General features: G+C 48.5%; 1 pseudogene; it reads right to left on the bottom strand.

The window, feature by feature from the left end:
- Positions 1–11,245: 11,245 nt before the first annotated feature.
- Positions 11,246–22,817, bottom strand: LOC149338231 (uncharacterized; annotated as a pseudogene).
- Positions 22,818–23,071: the final 254 nt, after the last annotated feature.

Raw genomic sequence — 23,071 nt, 5'->3', positions numbered from 1 at the left:
TTCTATGGCATACATATGAATGCTGCCGAGGAATGCACAGGGAAAAGTTTCTGCTAGTAGATTGGTTTCCTTTATGGAGTTGATGACTGAGAAATGAATAATATCATTCGTTTTACGCTGGATAATTGCTAGAAAGCAGAGGATAAAGCAGCCAATTCCAGTTTATCAAGCAAAGTGAGGCATCTTCTGCATGCTAGGTGTACACTGCTAACAATACTCATAGAGGGGTCAGTTGGTTCATCATATTGAAAACGCATGTGCTATATAGAAACAAAACGATAAAAAATAACAAGTTATACATGTCACCAGCGCTAACCTACTACAGTTTATTTCTTTCATGAGACTGCAATCTATACAACTAGATTTCAAGTCTAGGAACCGCAAACGCTTCCGCAATGTCTGCACTTGACCACGACGACGACGCCCCTTCTGCACTTCTATCATATCAAATTCTTTTTGTCAGCGCTACTGATGGCGTACTTACACTCGTTCCTGTGTCCGCTGTTTCTATCAACAAAGCTTCAACAATTTCCCTTTCAATTCGTTCTTTCTGCTTGCTTACAATTTCACTCCTCTGAAGTAATTTTTTTTAATTCCATTAGTCAGACTTTACCCCACAGCGCCCGATGGCGTTACAGCAGGGCGGTTACAAGAAGAAAATGAACCATCATTCACACTGCACATTTGTGTTTACGCTAACCGATTGCACTCGCCAATTGTTTCAGCAGGTGGCAGTCCTCATGTGATATTGCCGGATTTGAATACAATGGTCTATGGTTCTTTGAGAGAGATGTCTTTGTTAATGCCGATTTAATAGTGCTAAATTGTAACGAATAGCTTAAGCCTTAATTTTCTTTGGCGGGAGGCAGGTAGCTGCCAGTTGAGCTGATCTTTCATGGCACTTACACTACCCATCCTTCGGAATTGTCCCAACACAAAACTACTCCAAGGTTATGAATTTGTTCGATGAGACCGATGAGTGTCCTTCGAAGGGAACCGCAAAGCCATATTCCAAAATAGATCGAACTCAGCTGAGATAGGCACTAGGTTTTAAATTGACATGCGAATTGCTATGAATAAAATGCAGTGCCCTACAAGTTCTACGCACAAAGGCGTCAACATGTGCAGCTTTCTCAGAAACTTCGTAGTAAAAAAATGACCCAGCTGTATAGTCTTTCTTCGTAGCCGTGTGGCTGCGCTCGGGTGGATGTCAATGAGTAATTACTCCCTCAATACAAATCTACTCCACCTTTGGGGAATCCCCTAAAACATTTGACCAAAACAGTCCCACTCCGAATTAATGACAATTCGCTCTCGCCCTACCATAAGCTTGCCGTCCAGGTTAGCTCAATTACTAGAGTGACTGCTCCAGTGAGGCGGTGGTCCCGGGTTCGAACGCGGGACCGGGACGAATTTTTCTTTAGCTACGATGGTTCTCAGCAATCTGTATAGCTTTCCTTTGTAGCCGTATGGCTGTGCTCGGGTGGATGTCAGTAAGCAATTACTCCCCTATTATAATGTCTTCCTGGCACCGAGTGAATCTTTCCCTATGGGCGGTTTCACATTCCTTGCGCTTGCCACACTTTCCGCTCTCATTTACTTTGGTACAGAGGCTGATCAACTTTTGGTCCCCTAAATACAGCCTTCACCTCATGTTTCTTTTCGACCTTGTTCAATCTATGCGACACTGTGAATACCGTGTCTCAAATGGTCGTTTCCTTTCGCGCAGTTCCCCCAGGGCGTGTTTTTCTCGTCATGGGTTTTAGCAGTTTTTCTTTGCACTAACACTATCATGCTATCGGGAAAACCACTATCGACCAACCGGCTGATTTTTATGCTCATACTCGCTGTCATTTTGCGATCGCAGGACTTCACAAAATTCTCCAACATGCATGAGTCGGCAAAGTTTCTTTCATCAAGGTTGGGCTCTCTTGAATCGCAACTCATTACGCTTTGCTCCACCATGTGTGCACCACGAATTCTGTTATTCATAGTTGAAGGAGACTTATCATCGCTTTTGCAGGTAATTTATAGGTAAAATTCTGGCCATAAGCGTGTGCTTAAAAAGTGTGACCATCGCATCAACGTCAACAGCGCCAGCATTTTTTTTTCACTAAAGCAGTGCAAAAATTGGCGGAAATACCGAAAACACGGCAAGATATTCCTGCTATTGAGCTCTGTTTTCAGGCTGTGTAATCCCTTTTGTACAAGTTCGAACGCGTGGGAGCTAGATATGAGCCAATGCATATTCCTCCTCGCTGTTTGTACACTTTCCCTTCATATTGCACATACAGGGATCTTAAATAAGTTCAAAGCAGTTCCTCGTCCCACCTTCTCTGAGGCTCGTCCCACCTTCATTCTGTGACTTCACCGATCTGTAGCTGTCAATATTTTCTTCTACAGCAGAAATCCCACAGTCTTGAGGTATTGTGTAGAACATGTCTTCAACATCCTCAGACTAACAAGTAGCCGGCGGCCCTTTCTTCTATAGCCCTTTTCATAACCACGAATCGGCCAGTCTTATCCGAAATTTAAAGTGTGTTTTCGTCGCTATAATTTAAAAATTCCATACCCCGAAAGCAGATCCAAAGTATTATTGCACTAGATGAAAATAGTAGGCCAGCCGTAAAAATGATTGAAAAGTTAATTGTGGAAACTTTTCTTATCTATACAGCGCACAGTAGAACGAGCGTAAGTTCACCATCTCTCACACTGACAAAAGATTCAATTGTTGTAACAGAAGTCCAGAAACGGGACCATGGTCGTATTAACATGCAGGAATGACGGAAGCGTCTGTGATTCTGAGAATATCTACATCTAGGTGCATTTATTCGGTCCTTTCATCATATATAAACAGTTGTAAGTTTTTGCTTTTTTCTAGTGTCATTTGCCATTTTGTCTCTTTTTGTTTCCAAGTAGCGCATGCGTTTCTAATACACTACTAAGCTACTGCAATTTGTATCTCAGCCGCTACATGTGCAGCGTATTATTAGTACACGGAAAAGCGCAGTTTGAATTGAAAACAGGGAAAAAGTTCTGTAATGAAATGTTTGAGTTCAGCGCAAGATCACCCATGCCGCTAAAGATGTTTGCTTACTCTCCCTACTGTTACATTACTTTGTTTCTAGAGCTCCTATGACACAGGCGATACTACTTTACAATGCTACCTACCAGATGCACTTATGAAGAAAGGACGTGAGGCGGTGTACTTAGTTGAATTTAGAAAATATATACATAGTGGTCGGTAAGTATGCAAAAAGCCCTCTTAAACCAATGTGAATACAGCCGTTGAGAACTACTCAAAAATGACGCGCGGTAGGAATGCTGTATTTGAGCATAGATAATGAAAGAAACTGCTCCCATGCTGCAGTCATTCCGCAGGTATTTCATTGGCAACTGCCATGTTTAATTTGAAAATATACTGCATGGAATACATGGTTAAGCAATTTTTAGGCATAGACCGCAACATTGTTGCACAAATAAATTCAAAGAGCAACTATTAAAACGTAACGAACCACATATAGATACATTTGGGGGCAACATATGTAAAAAAAATCACACAAAAAAACGCGTATGAGCAAATGACCCTGAGGTCACTAGAAGACCTTACTGAAGCCCCTGCCTGCAGTATTGTTTTTGTTCCCTCTGCCGAGGAAAGGAAACACTTTCCAATTATTAGATACAGTTTGAACAGTAATGTTCAGAACAAAATATCAAAGGAAAGCTTCAAGACCACCTTGAACACGATCTTCTGCAGTGAAATACCAAACACACCAAGAAGAAATAATACAAAATAATGTAACTAATATAATTAAACTCTTTGAAAACACGCCCCAAGCAGAGCCGAGGAAAACATTATAGAAGGAAAACTTACAAATCTTTCAGGCAGACGATTCTATTCGTTTATCGTGAAACAGAAAAATGAATGGGCAAAAACATTCGTGCGGCAAGAAATCTCTCTAATTTTATTTCGGCTCATCAGTTCGAGAGGAAATATAGTGTGGGGCCTTTAGGTAAATAGTTTCTTCTATTCCGGTGTCGTTGTTATATACACTGTGTAAAAATCTCATTCTCTCCTTTGGGAAAGGAACTGCGACCCTAGCTTGGTTTTAATGATTGTTATGCTGCAGGCAAAGTTATAATTGTTAGTGATAAACCCCAGCGCAGTTCTGAATTCGTTCCAGTTTGTTAATCAAGTTATGCGTAGAGGGGTCCCAAAATGTGCGTGCATATTCTGGAATAGGCCGTGTGTTAATGAGATAGAACGCTTCTTTGGCGGTTAGGGGTGCTGTTTTAAAGCTTCCTTTAAAGAAATTCAATACAGCGCTAGCTTTGTTCGCCAAGTAGTCCACATGTTTGCTCCATGAACAGTCACAGGAGAAGTATACGCCTAGATACTTGAAATTATCAACGCGTTTAAGGAAGTTGCAATTAATGCGGTATTGGGAGGGGACGGGGTGCCATTTTCGCATGAACTGCACGTGACAGCACTTCTTTATATTGAGGCGCATTTTCCACTTTAACACCATGATGCCATGCAATTCAAATTACTCTATAGAATGCCAACGTCACAAGAATTGCGGGAAATCACACAATCATCAGCGAGCAGGCGTATATGTGACAATATTCTCTCAGTAAGATCAATATTATAAATTTTAAAAAGTTAGCGGCCCTAAAACTGATCCTTTGGCACATGGGACGTCACATAAATAGCTCAGGACGATGTGCCGTTTACTACAACACATTGGGTTCTTTTTGGTAGGTAATCCTGTACCCACTTGGCAATAGACGCGGGTAAAGCGAGAACAGGCATTTTGTGCAATATGGGAACATGTGGAACGGTGTCAAATGTCTCTTCGAAGACCAAAAATACCGATTCAATTTGGAGCTTTTTCAGTAGGAAACAAAGATGTTATTAGAGAACTTGTACAGTTGGGTGATGCATGAAAATTTAGACCTAAAACCATGTTCCTATTCCGAGAAAAATCTATCATTTTCTAGGTGCTTCAATAACGCGCTAAACACTATGTGTTTTTAGGAATTGCAAGATACACTTGATAGAGAGCTGGGGCGATAGTTAGTATCCAATTGTTTGCTGAATGACTTATAAACGGGTGCAACATTCGCGGGCTTCCAGCCTGATGGAAGTTCGTTTTCATGCAGAGTCTTATTATAAAAAAAAAAACAAAACAATATGGCGCCAGAGCCCGGGCACTTTCTTTCAAAACCTGATTAGATATAGCGAATGGCCCTGGATCGGAAGACGGATTATGGCACTGAAGTAAGGAAAAAACTCCGCTCTCCGAGATTACAAGATCAGGCATTGGTTTAGGAAGACACTATGGGGTAGGCTTTCCTTGTAGCATTCTACAAATTTTAATTTGAAGTTATCTTTAAAAATTGTCTCTTTACCACCGTCATCATTTACAGTAGTTTGACCGTGTGTAATAGTGGGGATGTCATCCGAATTTTTTCTATTCGACTTGACGTACTTCCATACTTGCCGACTCAGTGGCTCAGTGGTTATGGCTCTCGGCTGCTGACTCGAAAGATGCGGGTTCGATCCCGGCCGCGGCGGTCGAATTTCGGTGAAGGCGAAATTATAGAGGCAAGTGTACTGTGCGATGTCAGCGCACGTTAAAGAACACCAGGGGGTCGAAATTTCCGGAGCCCTTGACTACGGGATCCCTCATAGCCTGAGTGGCTTTGGGACGTTAAACACCAATAAACCAAAAACCAACTTCCATTCTTCCTTTGGTTTCGTACGTAATGCTTCTTAGAAATGAACAAAAAATTACTCTTAGCTTCTGTTATGAGTTTTTTCAAGAAGTAGTCAAGTTGTCTGAGCTGGTCGCGCATAGCATCAGGCTTCCCATCCCTGTAGCGCTGATAAAGTTGACGCTTTCTATTGATAACTGCCCGCATGTGTTTAATGAACCATACTTTATCTTTTCCGCGTTTTCCAGTAATCGTTTTAAAAAGAATATACGCGTTTATTAAACCATGGTTTATCTTTTCTGTGTTTTGCTGTAATCATTTTAAAAGGAACATTTCGGTGGCCGAGATAAGCAATTTATGGCTTAAATAGGTTCCATGTGCTGTTCATTTCCATAAATTCAGAGCAGTCTTGAAACTCAGGTCGAAACGCGAGCAGATCCAGTATTATTCATCCAAATTTGCCTTGAACGTATAAAACAAGCTAGCGTTGAAGCCGGTTCTGAATATTTAAGGGTTACAGAGAATAGTACCGATAAGAGCCTCATGATCACTTATGCCAGGAATTGTAACGACTGATTTAATAATCTCGGGGTTATTACAGCGCACAAGATCAAGAATGGTGGAGCATAAACCAATGTATCATGTAGGCAATGCAAAAAACTGATGAAAACCACAGTAGCTCAGTGGTTTCCCAAATGCTGCATGTACTCTGGATTTACTTAATGAAAGGGGCAGTTTATTTTTCCAAACAATTTTATTGAACTCCCCACCAAGAAGAATGCGGTCAGATCCCAAGGGCGACAGAGCACCAGGCAGTGCTTCCAGCCCTGGGAAATTAGAATAGTTTGGGTGCCCGTAATATGGTCAAAAAGAGAGCTGGAGTGTATTTTCCAGTTCAGTTCTGCTCAGTATAACTTCACAAGGAGGGTCACTGAAGGTCAGTGGCATGATTTCATTCTTTTGTCCACAAGAATAATGCTACCGCCGCCGCGTGCATTGCGGTCTTTGCGATAGACGGCAAAATGTGAGGGAAATATTTCGGCGTCAAAAATTGTGTCGTCTAGCCATGATTTAGTGGCCAGTACGACATCGGGTTATGTCGTGGCTAGCAGAACAACGAATTCTTTCTTTTTGTTTAAGACCGCAGCCCTTTGGCGCCCGTTTCTGTGTTTCGCGGCGTCGCCCTCGCCGTCGACGTTGTCCGTTGTAACCAGCAGTGGGCACCTTAGCAGCCGCGCTGTAAGCTGCAAAACCAATGGAACGGGAGCTTGGAAAGCAAAGAAAGGAACTGCCCTCTTGGAACAGTGGACACCTCACTCGAGCTTTAAGCAACGTATCGGTAGTGGTGGCGAAAAACTTTATTTATGAAGGGCTAAAAAAACGAAAATTATGCAGCAGCATGGCGGATGGCCTTCAGGCGGTTGGCTGTGGCGTTCAGACCGTGCCTAGTCGCTACGTCCTCTGCCCAGCTCATCAGCCGAAGTTGAAGATTCGACTCGGTGCTGGACAAAGCAGCCTCCCACTGCTGCGGACTGTTTAGGTGCCAAGAGGAAGGGGGCAAGTGGGCTGTGCAGGAGAATAGGCGACAGATGTTCCGCTGCATGCATTCCAATTGACAACGTTGTTCCATTTAAAGAACGGAAGTGCGCAAAACAGGCTCTCTTGGTCAGCGGACGGCTGAATTGCGCTTATAGGTACGTGGGGTGATCAGATATAGATGTGGGCTGCAGGCATTGACAACGCTCTGCCAGAAACGCGGCGTTCGTTGTGTTCATTTGCGTTTGCGTTGACAAAGTTATGCACTCCGATCATTTTATGGAAAGGAAGTGCGCATAACTGGCTCCCTGGGTCAGTGGACGCCTTAATCGCGCTTATAGGTACGTGGGGTGACAACAGATGGATGGAAACCACTTTTATTAGAGAAAAAAATCTTCCAAGGTGGTCCCCTCACCAGCCATTTCTACACAGTGGGCTGAACGGTTCGTAAAGGTGCATCCCAGGAAGAATGAGTGGAATGGAGGATGGGGGGTACTGCCTGTGGAGAACGAAATCCGAAAAGGTAGTGGAACAGTGTGGATCTCGGCGCGCCACAGGTGTTACAATCAGGAGGAAAGGCGGGGTGAAAGCATGAGAAACGGTAGGTGAAATAAGGCAGCCAGTCTGTAATTGTCGCAATGTGGCGCTGGATAAGGGTGACAAGGTACTATGGGGTGTTTTGGTTTAGTTTGGTTTCTTTGGGGTTCAACGTCCCATAGTGACTAAGTATAAGAGAGACGCCGTAGTGAAGGACTTTAGATTTTTCGGCCACCTGGGGCTCTTCAACGTGCACTGACATCGCACAGTACGCGGGTCTCTAGAATTTTACCCCCATCGAAAATCGATCGCCACGGCCGGAATCAAACCCGCGTCTTTCGGGTTAGCAGCCAAGCACCATTACCTCTGAGCCACTTCGGCGGTGGCAAAGACACGCGGCTGAGTTTTTTCGGATGTAGTGAATTGATGATATGTAGAAAGTACCGATCGGGTTACGTTGGGTGATGATACAGAGATGCGGGCTGCATGTGTTAGCGCTGACAACGGTGACCGAACTCTCGCGATCAACCATTAAATGCCACCTGCCAGGGTGGCAGGGTTGGTGCTGACTTTAATGCAGATATAAAGACAAACAGGAATTTCTTACCACTGATGCGGGAGAACTTCCCGTTCCTCTCGCTCGTGACGCCTTCCAGGGCTGCGACAACCTCGCGAAATATATGCACAGGCGTCGTCTATTAAAAGGAGATTTTGGTGCAGCAAGTCGAGGTTATATCCATCTATTTCTACGACCACAAAGCTTCCTTCATGACAATCAAGAACTGTTAGTGGGGAGTTTCTTGTAGAAGGAATGTGTGTGAAAAATAATAATTCCGCAATTTTTGATGCTTCGAGAGTTAACAAGCAAGTTAAGTACGTAATTTTGAGTAGCGCCGTTTGTGACAGCGGATTTCTTTTTTTATTGTTCAACGCTGGCATCCACGCGAGAAGCAGTGTTGCAAACGAAAGTTTTCCTTCCTGCGGTTAATTGTTGAAACGAAGAATACATTTTTTCTCCCTGTTCTTGTGGAAACGGAAGTAATTTCTTTCTTTGCAAACCCACGTGAGTACAAAAGTCGCCGCTAATGGGTATATGAGTGTCTTTAAATATATATGCGTTAGCGAGCAACTCGTCTTTTTCTTTAAAGGAAGAAAACATTACAATAACAGGCCTATTGTTTTCCAGAGCACAACAACCAATCCTATGATCGCGCTGATCTGAGGAAGACGCAATAGCTAGCCCACAATGTTTACTACAAATACTGATAACTTTATCTCACGGTCTTCCCATGTTTCACCGTCGCTGTCTTTCGTGCAAAAAGACTAAGTGTTTTTCCGAGATACGTTTTAAAAATTATCCTGTTGAGGTACGACTGCCTCCAGTTCATTAAAGAAGACTAGAACCTGTGCCCTAAGCTGTTCTATCTTGGCGCCGACATTCAAAACTGCGACAACGTTTTCTATCCTAACGTTTCCTATCCAGTCTCGGTGTCACCCTGTGGCAGTCCCTGGTGTCGGCGATCAAGCCTGCTTCAGGATCCGTGCGTTACCTCGCAACGAAGTGGCCACGTCCAGTCAAGCCAGTTGCCATCTCTCTCATGACTGTGGCGTCCGCTGTGACTCTGCCACCAGGTGCGGCAACTTGGGTGCATGACAAGTTTGACAGCTCGATCACAGCGGACGTGCTTTTCGAACATATCCGGTGTTGAGCTCCAGCCCGAGAGATGACCTCCCCTCCAAGCCTTCTATCTGTGCTCAAAGGAGAGGCCCACGTATTTATGCTTAACACCAGCCGCGCACCGCTCGTGCTGAATCCCGGCACGCAATTGGGTACAGCGTCAGTCTTGAACTCCGGTCTTTGCAACCTGAAGAACCATCTCACCACACTCCAGCGCCGGCGGTCCTATCATGGGAAGCATTTAAGTTTGGGCCTACCCTGACCTGCGCGGAGCTCGTCTCTCTGAAGGCCTTGCTGCTCGATCATCGTAGTTGCCATGCTCTAAGCGCCGGGGAACTCGGGTGCACTTCCTGGGCCCAACACCGGATCAACACCGTAAACCGTGGGCCCATTCATCACCAACCTCGCCGTGTCGCGCCAGCCGAACGGAGAGTCATTTAGCAGCACTTATGCGACATTCTGGACCAGGAAATCATTGCCCCTTCTTGTAGCCCTTGGTACTCCCCTGTCGTCCTAGTGTGCAAGAAGGATAGAACACGCCGCTTCTGCGTTGATTATCGCAAGTTAAACGCTATTACTCGTCTCGACATGTACCCGCTGCCCCGCGTCGACGATGCACTTGCCGCCAGAAGGTGGCCCGTTTTTTTGCTACCCTAGATCTGCTCTCGGGCTACTGGCAGGTGCCTGTTCGCGTATTCGCCAACTGCAGCCTGTACAGCCACAAGGCTTGAAACCACGGTGAATTGATCACGGTGACTGAAGGTTGCCACAACGGCTTACCTAAAAGGGATAATTATTCCCTGAATAATGCTTAAAAGTCTATACCAACCTACTGTTACTAACCATGTAATATTTAGTTTAAATTCAAAACTGATATTCCAGCGCTGGGAATAATCTGTGTAAAAGTATGCAGAAAATGTTTTGAAAATCTTAAACGGCATTCTATGCCACTAAGCATCACGATTTGCGACCTAAAAGGTAAAGGAAATAAAAAATGAATAAAAAAAACAATAAAATTACAGCACAGAGAGCGGAGTCGAACGGCCGACCTTCCATACGCAACACGTGCCTCTAATCCACTGCGCCATAGCGGCGATGTCAAGCCGTCGTTCTGAATGAATATTTATAACCTGCCTTAATGGCAGCTGCTACCTGCCGGTGTGCGGCGCTGTCATCGCTGGCTGTACCGGCTGCATTTGGCGAACACGCTGCCTGTTCACCCCGGTGATGCGGAAAACACGGCATTCTTGACTCCCGGCGTCCTCTACCAATTCAACCGTATGCACTTCGGTGTCTTAAATGCTCCAGTCACCTTTCAGCGCCTCATGGACCGCGTCTTAGGCCATACGAAATGGTCTATGGAGCTGGTCTACCTGGACGACGTCATTGTCTATGAGGCCACGCTTGAAGAATACCAAAGGCGACTCAAACACGTCCTCGAAGCCCTCACCTTTGCTGGGCTTCGCTTAAAACCAAATGAAATGTTTCTTCGGTTTTGCAGAGGTCACGTACTTGGGTCACGTTGTGAGCCGGCATGGCATCCGTCCCTACCCTGAGAAGCTAAAAGTGCTTACGGCTTACGAAGCTCCCACCACTGCCAAAGAGCTCAAAAGTTTCCTTGGATTTGCTTCGTATTTCCGTCGTTTTATACCCGACTTTGCCAAGCGAAGCGCTCCGTTGACCGCCCTGCTGAAGAATAATGCAGCGTGGACTTAGACACGGGCCCAACAGCTCGCATTCCTTGACGTCAAGCACGCCCTCCTCGAGCCTCCTACATTAGCCCATTACAACGAATCGGCCCTCATCGTCCTCTTCCCGGATGCTAGCCAAGATGGGCTCGGCGCTGTCCGCCTGCAGGGGAACGAGTCTGATGACAAAAAAGTCTTCGCTATGCCAGCCGCCAGCTTTCCGACGTTGAGCGCCGCCGCCACTCTTGAGAACTCGAGTGCCTCGCCGCTGTTTGGGCCGTAGAGAAGTTCCACCGCTACCTGCACGACCATCACTTTTCCATAACCACGGACAATAGCACTATGACTTGGCTGCAGTCTGCCAAACACTTATATGCCAAGGTGGCACGCAGGTCCCTGCAACTTCAATAGTATGATTTCACCATAGTGCATCGGCGCGGGAATGCACATCAAGATGCCGATTTCCTTTCTCCCCACCCTTGTTCCGTGACGGCTTTGACGGACCTCAGGACTGCGCAAACGCAAGATACCGACGTTGCTGCGATAATCCACACCCTTGGCACCGCCGTCGGCACCGGCCTCCGCAAACTGCGCCGGGTCTATCGAATGAAGGATAACCTCTTGTGCTATGTGAAGCGGTTCCGTGGTCGACCACCCGTGTGGTTGCCAGTGGTCCCGGCAACACTGCGGTCGCAAATCTTGCGCGGCCTAAACTACCCTCCCACGGCTGGTCACCTTGGTCGCGGTAAAACCTACGCACGAGTGTCGGAATGCTTTTGGTTGCCTGATATGTCCACAGACGTCAAGTAACGCGTGGCGTCCTGCCAGACGTGCAAATGCAGGAAGTCGTCGACACGAGTAACCAAGCCACCCCCGCAGGCGTTTTCGCCGCCGAGGTCACCTTTCGAACCGGTTGGACTGGACTATTTGGGTCCTTTCCCGAAGACACGCGCTGGCAACCGGTATATTTTGGTTGCGATCGACTACGTTTCCAAGTGGGTCGAAGCACTGCCCGTTCCAGACACGTCGCTCGCTCATGCCGTCTTGTTTGTGGAACAACATCTTGTCTTCGGCACGGTGTGCTCCGACGCCTCATCACGGACCGTGGGAGCTGCTTTATGTCCCAAGAATTTGAGCGCGCCCTCCGCTCCTTTGTCATTGCGCATTCCTCTGCTTCCGTCAATCATCCCCAGTGCAATAGCCTCTTGGAGCGTGTCAAACCGCATTCTCACGGATATACTTGCCTCCTACGTCGCTCCGTCCCACACAGTCTGGGATCGTTTTGTTTCTGTTGCAGCTTTTGCACTCAACACTACGGCTCAAGAAACAACGCATGTCACGCCGTTCTCAGTCGCCTATGGCAGAACGCTCTCCATCCCTCTCGACGCGCAGTTGGGCCTTCCCCATCCTACAGCGTCACCGACTGACTGCGCCCAACGACTTCGTTACACCCGCCGCGACGCTCACCGCAACCTTCTCACGGTTCATGCGCGTGCGAAAGTGGCCAATGCGGCAGCACCACCACTTCCCTCCTTCCTGTCCGCTGACTTGGTCCTCGTTCACCGCACCATCCGCGCGACTGGCCGTGCCGCGAAGCCCTTGTCCCGATACCGCCGCCCTTACCGTGTGGTTGCACGCCTCGGCCCCGTGACGTACCGCCTAGAAGACATCCCCGAGCTTCGACGACGCGGTGTGGACCACATTTTTCCCGAACATGTCACAAACATGAAGCGCTATGTCTCCGGCACCCGCCGTGATCCCGAATTGGTTCCCACCTCCTCACCAGTGCCGCCGCCAGCTGCTAGCATGGACGCATTCGCAAGTTCCGAGGTGTGCCCGCCCCGACTGCGCACATCGAAGCAACCCCGTCGCCTGCAGGAACACTAGACGATGGCAAGCGCGGCTCTGCGCTTCCGCAAGCTAACACGAAGCCACAAACGCAAATACAAACGCCGTCGCCCGACTATGCCGCCAGAACTGAATGTCGGGCTAAGCTTGAAATGAACGGCTTACTGGAAGCACTTTCCGAAGGCGGGAAAAACCCCTCACTGTTGTCGTACGGTGAGGAATCGCCTAGAGCAGCCCCGAGATCTACCGGGACAGTTTGGTGTCAGACGACACTATGTCATCACAACGTGATGATGCCTCCTGCAAATTAAGCTGCGACGGTGATAAGGACCTCAACCAGGGCTCATCGGGACGAGTTCGATGCCTTTCTCAAGGAATGCACTCTCATCAAGGAAGCGCCGCAAAATGTGCAAGATATGCATGGCGTTTCTCGTAACAGTGCCACCGTTCCCTTCGTTATCGGATGCCGTCGCAGGAGAGACCGGCGCGGAGTCACCTAGCCCACACGCTTCGTCGCAGGATTCCTCGCCCCAGTCCAGCGGCGAAAGCTTTTCTGGCATTGCGGAACCTCGCTAACCCCTGACACAGGACCTGCCGGTGCTCGACAATACGTCGCTCGCGAGCGATGTGATCCCCATCACTTTTGCCGGGGACACGGCCACGCTAAAGGAGCACCTAGCCAACCTGATGGCAGCCCGCAAAGCGAAGCACACACTAGAGGACACCAGCGTTGTGGGAACTGCGGTCTATCTTCCCCTCTTCCACCCCCCCCCCCCCCCCCCCGGTGGAAAGATGTTACGGCATAGACATTACGGCATACGACCTACGCTGACCGAGAGCGCGCTGCGCTGTACGAATAAAGAAGAGGCGAGGGGAGAGCGCGCGGCGCTAGTGCGAGACAGAGGACGAAAGAGAATCGAGGCGGCCGGTTCTGTCTATGTCTCCTGCGTTCCTGCGTGCCTCTCCCTGCGCGGGCCCACCATTCCATAACAATATGCACGCTGGAAAGTCAGCGCTGCACCTGCGGAGGCGGAGCTTACTGACCAGCCGGAGTTTGGGGGATCATTGGCCGCGGCCACGATAGATGCCAGACGTCTGAAAGAATCTAGCCAAGAGCTATCCCTCAATTTGGATACGCAGGTGTGATCGACGGAGGAGTGTGCGAGTGTCAAAAAGTCGCCAGGTAAGACTCCCCAACTTTGGCGCGCGATTTTGTGTTCTCCGTTGCGCGTAAAGTGTATTATTTCACCTACGGGTTCATTACAACGCAATGCAGGGACTGAGAAGTTGATGTGCCCTACGCGGAAGGTTCAGAGTTATTTAAGCTCAACATCTAAGGGTATGGAGTCATATCATTAATGGCTCCCTTCAGTGGTTTCTCTTTTGTAGCGAGAGCTACATTACCCGCTGTCTCGCCGTTTCACTTTGAGCCTTCAGCGCCACTTGTGCGCATGCGCGAGGAGCCCAGTGACGTCACAGCCACGCAGCTGGTGCGCCGCGCGCCTCCGACCGAGAGGATGATGATAACTTTATTTTCCGCCAGGTAAGGAAGCCCCCTACTCCCCGTCCCCGGCACGCATGCCTTGGTGACGGGGTTCGGGACCTCGGCGATTAGAAGCAGGCGAGGAGGTCTTGATTCCTCGCGGCTTCTTCCGCCAGACGGATGGCTTGTTGCTGTGAAGCAGCGGCCTCCGTCCGCAGCAGGGCTTCCCAGGATTCTCTACAATTAATGTTTTCGTTAGCCCCTGGGGAGCTAGCGCATTGCCAGATTATGTGGTCGAGGGTCCCTCTCGCCCCACAGTGCTTGCACTTACCGTTTTCTTTGTTATGTCTATATAAATGATATGCCCAGACCGGGTTTACGAAGTTCCCAGCTTGGAAGCGTCGCCATGCAATTGCCTCCCTATTGTTTAGACTTTTATCCGGTGGTGGCACCAGTCTCCTCTGTAACCTATAGTTTTCAACAATTTCCGTATAATTTTGCAGACGCTCGTTCATGTTCCGGCAGTCGGGCGGTACCACAGCTACCCGGAAGTAGAGAGCTCTGGCTAACTCGTGGGCCGCGTCGTTGCCAGGAATGGACGTTTGTGCGGGAGTACAAATTAGGCTAACTTTTCTATTTAGCTGTCTACTGGCCAGAATGCTTGCCGCTTCCGGCGAGATCCTACCCTTTCAAAAATTATAGATTGCCGTTTTGCTATCGCTAATTATAAAATTGGCTTCCGTTCTAACGCAAGCGAGCGCTGTGGCAACTTTCTCAGCTGTTTCCGCGTTGCGCCTTCTAATGATGGCTGCCGATACGGGGGCGCCGCGGCCGTCGACCACTGAGGCGACTACCGCACCCGACTTGCCACTTGCTGCGTCTACGTACGCAAAGGACTTGCTGTCCATTGGATTGAAGCGTCTGATAAGTGCTTTTGCTCTCTTCTCCCTCCTTTCAGCGTTGAATATGGGATGCATGTTACGAGGGAGTGGGGGAATGATTAGACTTTCTCGGCAGTCTTGCGGAATGCTCGATTTGACTCGTAGTCTCCTATCTGTTTGCAGGCCTACCATTTCAAGGATGACTCTACCTGTGGTTGTTCGGCTTAATCTTTCAAGCTGTGAAATTCTGACAGCCTCCGCTATTTCGTCCCACGTATTGTGCACTCTCATAGAGAGCAGCTTCTCTGTGGAGGTGCTAATCGGTAAGCCCAGGGCCCTCTTTATGCACCGTCGAATGAGCGAGTCTCGTTTCTTCTTCTCCTCAGCCCTAATGTTTAAGAAAGGCGTGGCATAACTCACACGGCTTATTACGTATGCTTGAGGTAGTTTAAGCAAGCTTCATTCCTTCAAGCCTCGTCCTTTCAGCGCGACCCTTTTAAATATGCCAAGGGCTTGCGTGGCAAATCCCTCGAGCCTTTTGAGTGTCCCATGATTATATCCATTATCTTGAATAAATAGCGTTAAGATTCTGGTTTGATCTACCTTTGGAACTGGTTTTCCCTCAACTTTAATGTGAAATTTCTAGTTTTGCTTGCATCGGAGTGACTTCGGGTTATAGACGAATAATTCAGACTTTTCCGGAGAGCATGAGAGACCCCTACTGGCCGCATAGTAGAAGACAGTGTCCGCCGCAGCCTGCAGGCGTTCCTCGATACTAGCATCGCTCCCTTGGTTAATCAAGAGGTTGATGTCATCCGCACACATACTGAAATTTAGACCCTCTATGCTCCGCAGAGCTTCGGGGAGGGCCCTCATTGCCACGTTGAAGAGAAACGGGGAGAGAACCGAGCCCTGCGGCGTGCCCCTGCTCCCGAACTTCAGTGCGCGAGACTCGATGTCTTGGAACTTCATGCAGGCAGTTCTGCCCGACAGAATGTCCTTGATGTAATCGTATGTTCGCGCCTACCCCAATTTCATGGAGACCTCGGAGGATTCATGTTTGACATTATTAAAAGCCTTTGTCAAGTCTAGGCCGAGAATTACTTTGGCGTCTCTAGAACGCGAATCGATTAGGTCATGTTTCAGTCGGAGCATAACGTCCTGCATGCACAAGCCCGGTCGGAAGCCGACCATCTCGTGCGGCCACAGATCGTTTTGCTACATAGAGCGCGTCAGTCTGGTCTGGACTACGCGCTCCATCAATTTCTCCATGCATGAGGTTAGTGAAATATGTCTTAAATTTTCCAGTTTCGGAGGTTTACCCGGCTTTGGGATTATAATTACATTTCCCGACTTCCACTGTCGAGGCGGGTGGCCTTTAGTCCAAATTTCGTGCATGTACTCCGTCAGAGCGCTGATGGAGTCGTCGTCTAGGTTTCTTAAAATTTTGTTAGTTATCCCGTCAGGGCCCGGGGCCGATTTCGTTTTTAGTTCCAATATTTCTGTCCTGACCTCCGCCTCCGTGATGGGTGCGTCGAGCTCCTTGTTGGGTGCGCCGTCGTATTCTGGGAGGGTGGTACCATGGGTATCACCAATGTACATATTGGTTAGTTTGTGCATAAATTCCGCATCTGTTCCCTCAAATGCGTGCCTGGCTTTTGATAATGTAAATCCCGATTGGGTTTTTGAATTGGTCAGATATAACAGGTGTCTAAGTAGACCCCACGTTGTGGAAAGGCTCATGCTCCCTTCCATCTCATCACATCTGCTACGCCGGTTTTGTTGGCATAACTTGATCGCATAATTTTAAATTTCCTTGTTATGTCTAGCGATCCTCCTTCTAAGATTACGGTTCCATTTTTGCTTTTTTAATCTGCGCTCCATGCCATGTTTTGCCTCCCACATGTAAAGCAGTTTGCTATCAACTATCTCTGGGGCATTCTCCCCTTCAAGCGTCTTTGTTGCCTCTCCAACGCGACGCATGAGGGTCTCCGTCCATTCCTCTATGTTAGTGATCTTCCCAGTTGCAGCTTTCTCTCCCTTCTTCCTAAATATTTCCCATTCCGTTACTCTTGGTTGACGCGCACGACGCGTCTTAACTCCTTTTTAAGGATCGAGGCCAGAATGAAATGATCGCTGCAGAAATTTTTCTCTGAATTGTGCCATTTTAGATCTGTCACATTTTTAGAGAAGAACAGGTCAGGGGACGTGTCTGCACACACGCTGTTGCCCACCCTGGATGGACTATGTTGCGTTGTGTCTGCTCCGGCAGCGGACTGAACGGGTAGCGAAAAACCAAGTCAGTAGTCGGGCTGTAGGCACTCGGGCATCGGGGCTGACGCCGATGCAGAGACGGGTCGAGGAAGATAGGAACTTAGCAGAGATTTATTTACATGGTGATCAAGGAGATTTCGGTACTGAAAATGAGCACTGCGGCTCCTTTTAAAGGAGTCCCCGGTCCCTAGGTCCCTGGTTGGGGAATTTAGCTCGATTAAAAGCGTCCAATCATTGTAGTTTAGGTCACGTGTACAGTCTTTGGGAACCGGCCACCAGGAAGGCCCCGACACACTCTCGCCACATCCGGCAAAATGTTGTCCCGGCCGTTCTTGCAGCAGTGATGACAAGCACGGAAGGAGATGCAAGTAGGGGCCAAGGCCAGACACCTGAACTGCACAGCTCTCCGTGTGGACGGAATGCCGAAGCTTCACTCGCGCTTGGGTTCCGCACAAGGCAAGACGAGAAGCCTCTTCAGAAGCGCGAGTACACAGGCGTCGTTGATCGTTGTAAATAGCTTCTGCCGCATCCGCCGTGAATCACGCAGACCACCGCCGTCGCCGCGGCGTCGACGCACGATACCATGCTGGTATGGCCCAAGTAGATGCCCGTGATGAGACTTCCCAGGCAGCGGACGGCCATCTCGACGCTGCGGTCTCCAAGCTCGGAATAATTCGAAACGTAACAGCTTCTGAGGCGGCGCCAGAGATCCCGATGGATAAAGGTCAACAACAATTGTTCAGAGCTATAGTTGGGGAGGATTTCGTTCACCATGTATTTCACTGTTGCTGATACTCAGTTTCTCCAGGTAGTCTCTAGAGCTCCTCGTTTCTTTTTAAAAGGACGGCTTCTTGCTCTCAGCAGGTCAGTGTACTTTCTAGGATGACAGCAGCATCAGTTTGAACAACACAAAAACCACAACTGCAAAGCAGGCAAGCGCTAGGATTCTCCCCTAGATCTACCAGGCTCCTTTTTCAACCAGAACGGCTTTAAGCCTTGCACCATTAAGGCAGCAAGTGGAGCAAGCTGAACATTCTCCAAACATACACACAAAGTTCGAGAAGTCAGATAAAAACGGTGATAGTAAACCTCAGTCAGGAAAAAAAATGTACTCAAGCCAGAATCTCCGAGGCCATCATTTACAATAAAAGCAGCGACTTAAGCCATCGGCATTGGCGTTCAGTTTACCCTTTTTGTAACGAACTTCAAAAGAGTATTGCTGCAGTGCGAGGCTCCAGCGGAGCAGTCGGCCGTTTTTGGGTGACATAGTCTGCAACCACGTGAGAGGACAATGATCCGTTTCGATGGTGAACCTCGAGCCGGCAAGGTAGCGTGCAAGTTTCTGCACTGCGCACACAAGACAGGCGCATTCCTTCTCTGAAGCGCTATATGGTTCTTCTCGTAACGTCAGCTTATGGCTAGCATAGAGCACCGGATGCTCTTCCGCCGCCTCGGCTGTTTGGCACAGTACCACGCCCATGCCGCGGTCACTGGCGTCGCACTGTACCACAAATGGCTTCGAGTAATCGGGTGCCTGAAGCACGGGTTGACCCATTAGCGCACTTTTCAAGGCCAAGAAAGCCTTTTCCTTTTTTTCGTCCCAGTGGAGGGTCTGCGGTTCGCTTTTTCTGAGAGCATCCGTCAGAGGTCTGGCAAGCTCTGAATAACGTGGGATATAGCGCTGGTAGTAGCCGGCAACTCCCAAAAATGACCGCACATCCGTTTTAGTACGCGGCTGTGGGAAATTACTGATACCAGTCACTTTCACCTCAGACGGTCGGCGGTGGCCTCGCCCCACTATGTGACCCAAGTAGGTCACCTCTGCACGTCGAAGTTGACATTTCTTTGCTTTCACTGTCAGGCCCGCGTGGCGAAAACGTTCAAGAACTGTTCGCAGGTGCGTGATATGCTCAGACCACGAACCGGAAAACACCACCACGTTGTCCAGATACGGCAGGAAAAAATCATGCAGTCCCCTCAACACCTTATCCATGAGGGATGAGAAGCAGTAGGGTGCGTTCTTTAAGCCAAATCTTAATACTTTAGGACGGAATGTCCCTACGGGCTAAATGTAGGCCGCGTATCTACTTGCCCGTTCGGTCAGTGGCACCTGCCAGAAGCCCCGAAAGAGGCCGAACGTAGAGATATATTGAGCACTGCTCACTTTCTCAATTTTCTCCTCGATGTTGGGTATGGGGTAGGTCTGGTCCTTGGTTATGGGGTTTAGCCTCCTGTAATAAATACAAGGACGTGGTTCCTTGCCAGGGACTTCCACCGAAATAGCGGTGAGGTGTAGTCGCTCTCGCAAGCCTCAATGACGTCGAGGTCAAGCATTCTTTTAATTTTCGCCTCCATAAGTTCTCTTTGGCGGGGCGATACCCGGTAAGCTTTCGAACGTACGAGCTGAGAGGAAGTAAGCTCGACGTCATGAACTATGAAGGTAGTTCTGCCTGGCTTGTCCGAGAAAATGTCTTTGAATTCACGCAAGACTTCTGTTAATTCTCTGTTTTGATCAACATTGAGCTCAGCAGCCTCTACCATTGCCTTGATCGCCATGTAAGTGCTCTCACCGTTTTTGGGGGATCCTAGCTCCGGGAAATCTAAATGTGTTTCTTCAGGAACATTCAGCGACATGTTTACTATCTGTTCTCTTTCCCGGTACGGTTTGAGCAGGTTGGTGTGGTATATTTGCTTTGCCTTTCGCTTTCCGGGCTTGCTTACTATATAGTTCGTGTCGGACAGTCTCTGAACGACTTTTGCGGGTGGTACACTGAACTATGGATTAATTTAATCCCACATTTCTCCAGGAAAGTTGTAGTTAGCGCGCTGGTAAAAACGGTTCCCTGATCTGACTGTATTTCCGCGGGAAACCGGACACGCGCAAAAATGGACAGTAGTGCGTTTACGATTTCTACTGAGCTTAATTCTTTTAGCGGCACTGCCTCAGAAAACTCAGCAGCGGGACAGATCACAGTCAAAATGTGACGGTAACAAGTTTTGGGAAGGGGCCCAACTGTGTCAACCACGAGCCGTCGATGTGGCTCTGTGATCCCCGGAATGAGCTTCAATGGGGCTCTCGCCTTATCTTCTGGCTTGCCCACCCGGTGAAATGTGTCGCAGGTCTTTACAAACTTTTCTACTTCCCGAAAGCATCCCGGCCAGTAGAATTCTTCCAGCAAGCGGTCCTTCGTTTTCCCGAGCCCTAAATGACCCGACCCCGAGCTACAGTGCACCAAGTGCAAAAGATCACGACGGTAGCGTCGAGGCACGACTAATTGGTCGAACTGTACCCCTCTGCGATCACGGTAACTACGATAGAGTACCCCGGACCTTTCTTGAAATGTCACATTTTTCTTTGCGACCCCTTCATCCTAACGGCTCTTAAGATTTTGCAGTGTGGAGTCTGCCCTTCGTTCCGCTATCAAAGACGATCGGTCCACGCCTAGAAATCTTTGCAGGCTATCAGATGATGGGGTTATCAGAAGCTCACCACAGGCCTCTTTAAGCTCAAGACAATCCTCGTTATTTTCGGGCCTGCCTAGAACTTTTACTTCTTCAGTTGTCGTCGCGTGGACCTCTCCTGACGTGTCAGACGTCTTACCCCCAACCGTGTCAACGCTACTTGACGCCTCCATTGAGATGGCCTTAGCGGCAATTTTTCGAGCTTTCGAGCGGGTTAAAGCGTAGACAGTCCCTCCCCCGAACACTAGGCTTTTCTGCCGCAGCAGGTGATCTGATCTTTGATGAGGTGATCTGATGAGGTGATCTGATCTGATCTTTGAAAACAGATAGGGGTGCTGCATCAGCAGACTGGCTGACACGGCAGCCTCTGTATGAATTACACCAAAGGGGCCTTTAATGCATATGTTCGCGATAGGAAGGCACACACTGTTGGCTTCCACCGCCTGCTTAATCTAGGCGCAGTCCCCGGTGAATTGCCCTGGCTCTACATAGGATGGGTGGACTACGTCCATTGTAGCTGCCGAATCTCGCAGAACACGACATGGCTTTTCGTTCACTACAAGATCTCGGATGTAGGGCTCTAGAAGCTTCAAATTTTCATCGTTGCTGTCCAATGACAAGCAAACAACTTTAGGGCTTTTGCATAACGCTGCTACGTGGCCCGGCTTTTGGCAGTTATAACGTACTGGAGCCCGTCTCTTTTCAAACGCTTTCTTTTCGCGCTCTACTGCCTCAGGGGTTTCCTCTTTTAGCCCTGCCCCTTTTTCTGAACATTCTACACTACGTGCATGTTTCTTCTCTTTTAAACGCTGCCCCTTCCACCCAGATCTCTTCGTATTCTGGGGTTCTTACTTGGGGCTTTTCTTTCTGTCCAGTGCACGGCGTGAGGCGAACTCTTCTGCCAGCTCAGCTGCTTTCGAGACAGTCGGAACGTCTGGCCTGTCTTGCATCCAGTGCCTTATGTCTTCAGGCAACCGACGATAAAACTGCTCGAGGCCGAATCATTCCCTAATTTTCTCACTTTCGTCATACGCCTTAGCTTCTTTTAGCCATTCCCCCAGGTTCGCCATTAGCTTGTACCCGAAGTCTGGATATTACTCATCTTTTTGCTTCTCGGCGTTGCGAAATTTTTGACGGAATGCCTCCGCTGACATTCTGTACTTTTTCAGAAGACTAAACTTGACTTTGTCGTAGTTCTGTGCATCTTCTTTACTCAAGCGGGCAATTACATCATCAGCCTCACATGGTAATAGGGTCAGCAAACACTGTGGCCATGTTGCCTTGCTAAACCCTGCCTTCTCTCATGCGCGCTCGAAGTTTACCAAAAACAGACCTATGTCCTCCCCTTTCCTATAAGGTTGCATGAGGTCTTTCATTCTGACCGACTTTAGCTCTCCTACACTAGAGGATACGCTTTCATCCCTTTCGTTTCGAGCCTTTAGTACTTCCAGTTCAAGACGCTTCAGCTCAAGCGCCTTCTCTAAGCGGTTACTCTCTTCAACCATGCGTTTATCGTCCCTCTCTCCTGCTTCCCGCTCTGCTTTCTCTCTTTCTGCAATCAGATCCAGACACTCCGAGAGCTCGTCGTCGTCTGCCTTAAGTGCCTCGATAGCCGCGATGATGGCTGGCTTCCTTGTTTGGTCCCGAACATCCAAACCCAAGTTTTTGGCCAACTCCAACAAAAGCGGCTTTTTCTGTGTTTTAAGATTCATGGCTGCACCTAGTGCTGCAAAATTTTTAATGCTCAAAAAACTATCCTCACTTACTTTGAAACAGCTTGTGAAAGATAGCCACAATTTACACCACCTTTGTAAGCTTACTCAATACAAAGCCTGGTAAAAACTCAGTGAAGAAAATCCCAGCACTCACCAAACTCTGCAACCATGATTCCAGCGCAGTCCATCCCACCGCTGCAACCAGTTGTTGCGTTGTGTCTGCTCCGGTAGCAGACTCATCGGGTAGCGAA

Source organism: Amblyomma mixtum, chromosome 6, assembly GCF_055824585.1.
Source record: "Amblyomma mixtum isolate Tamu chromosome 6, ASM5582458v1, whole genome shotgun sequence".
Lineage (NCBI taxonomy): Eukaryota > Metazoa > Arthropoda > Arachnida > Ixodida > Ixodidae > Amblyomma > Amblyomma mixtum.
Note: the sequence above shows the minus strand (reverse complement) of the source record. Positions and strands in the feature narration are given on the sequence as shown.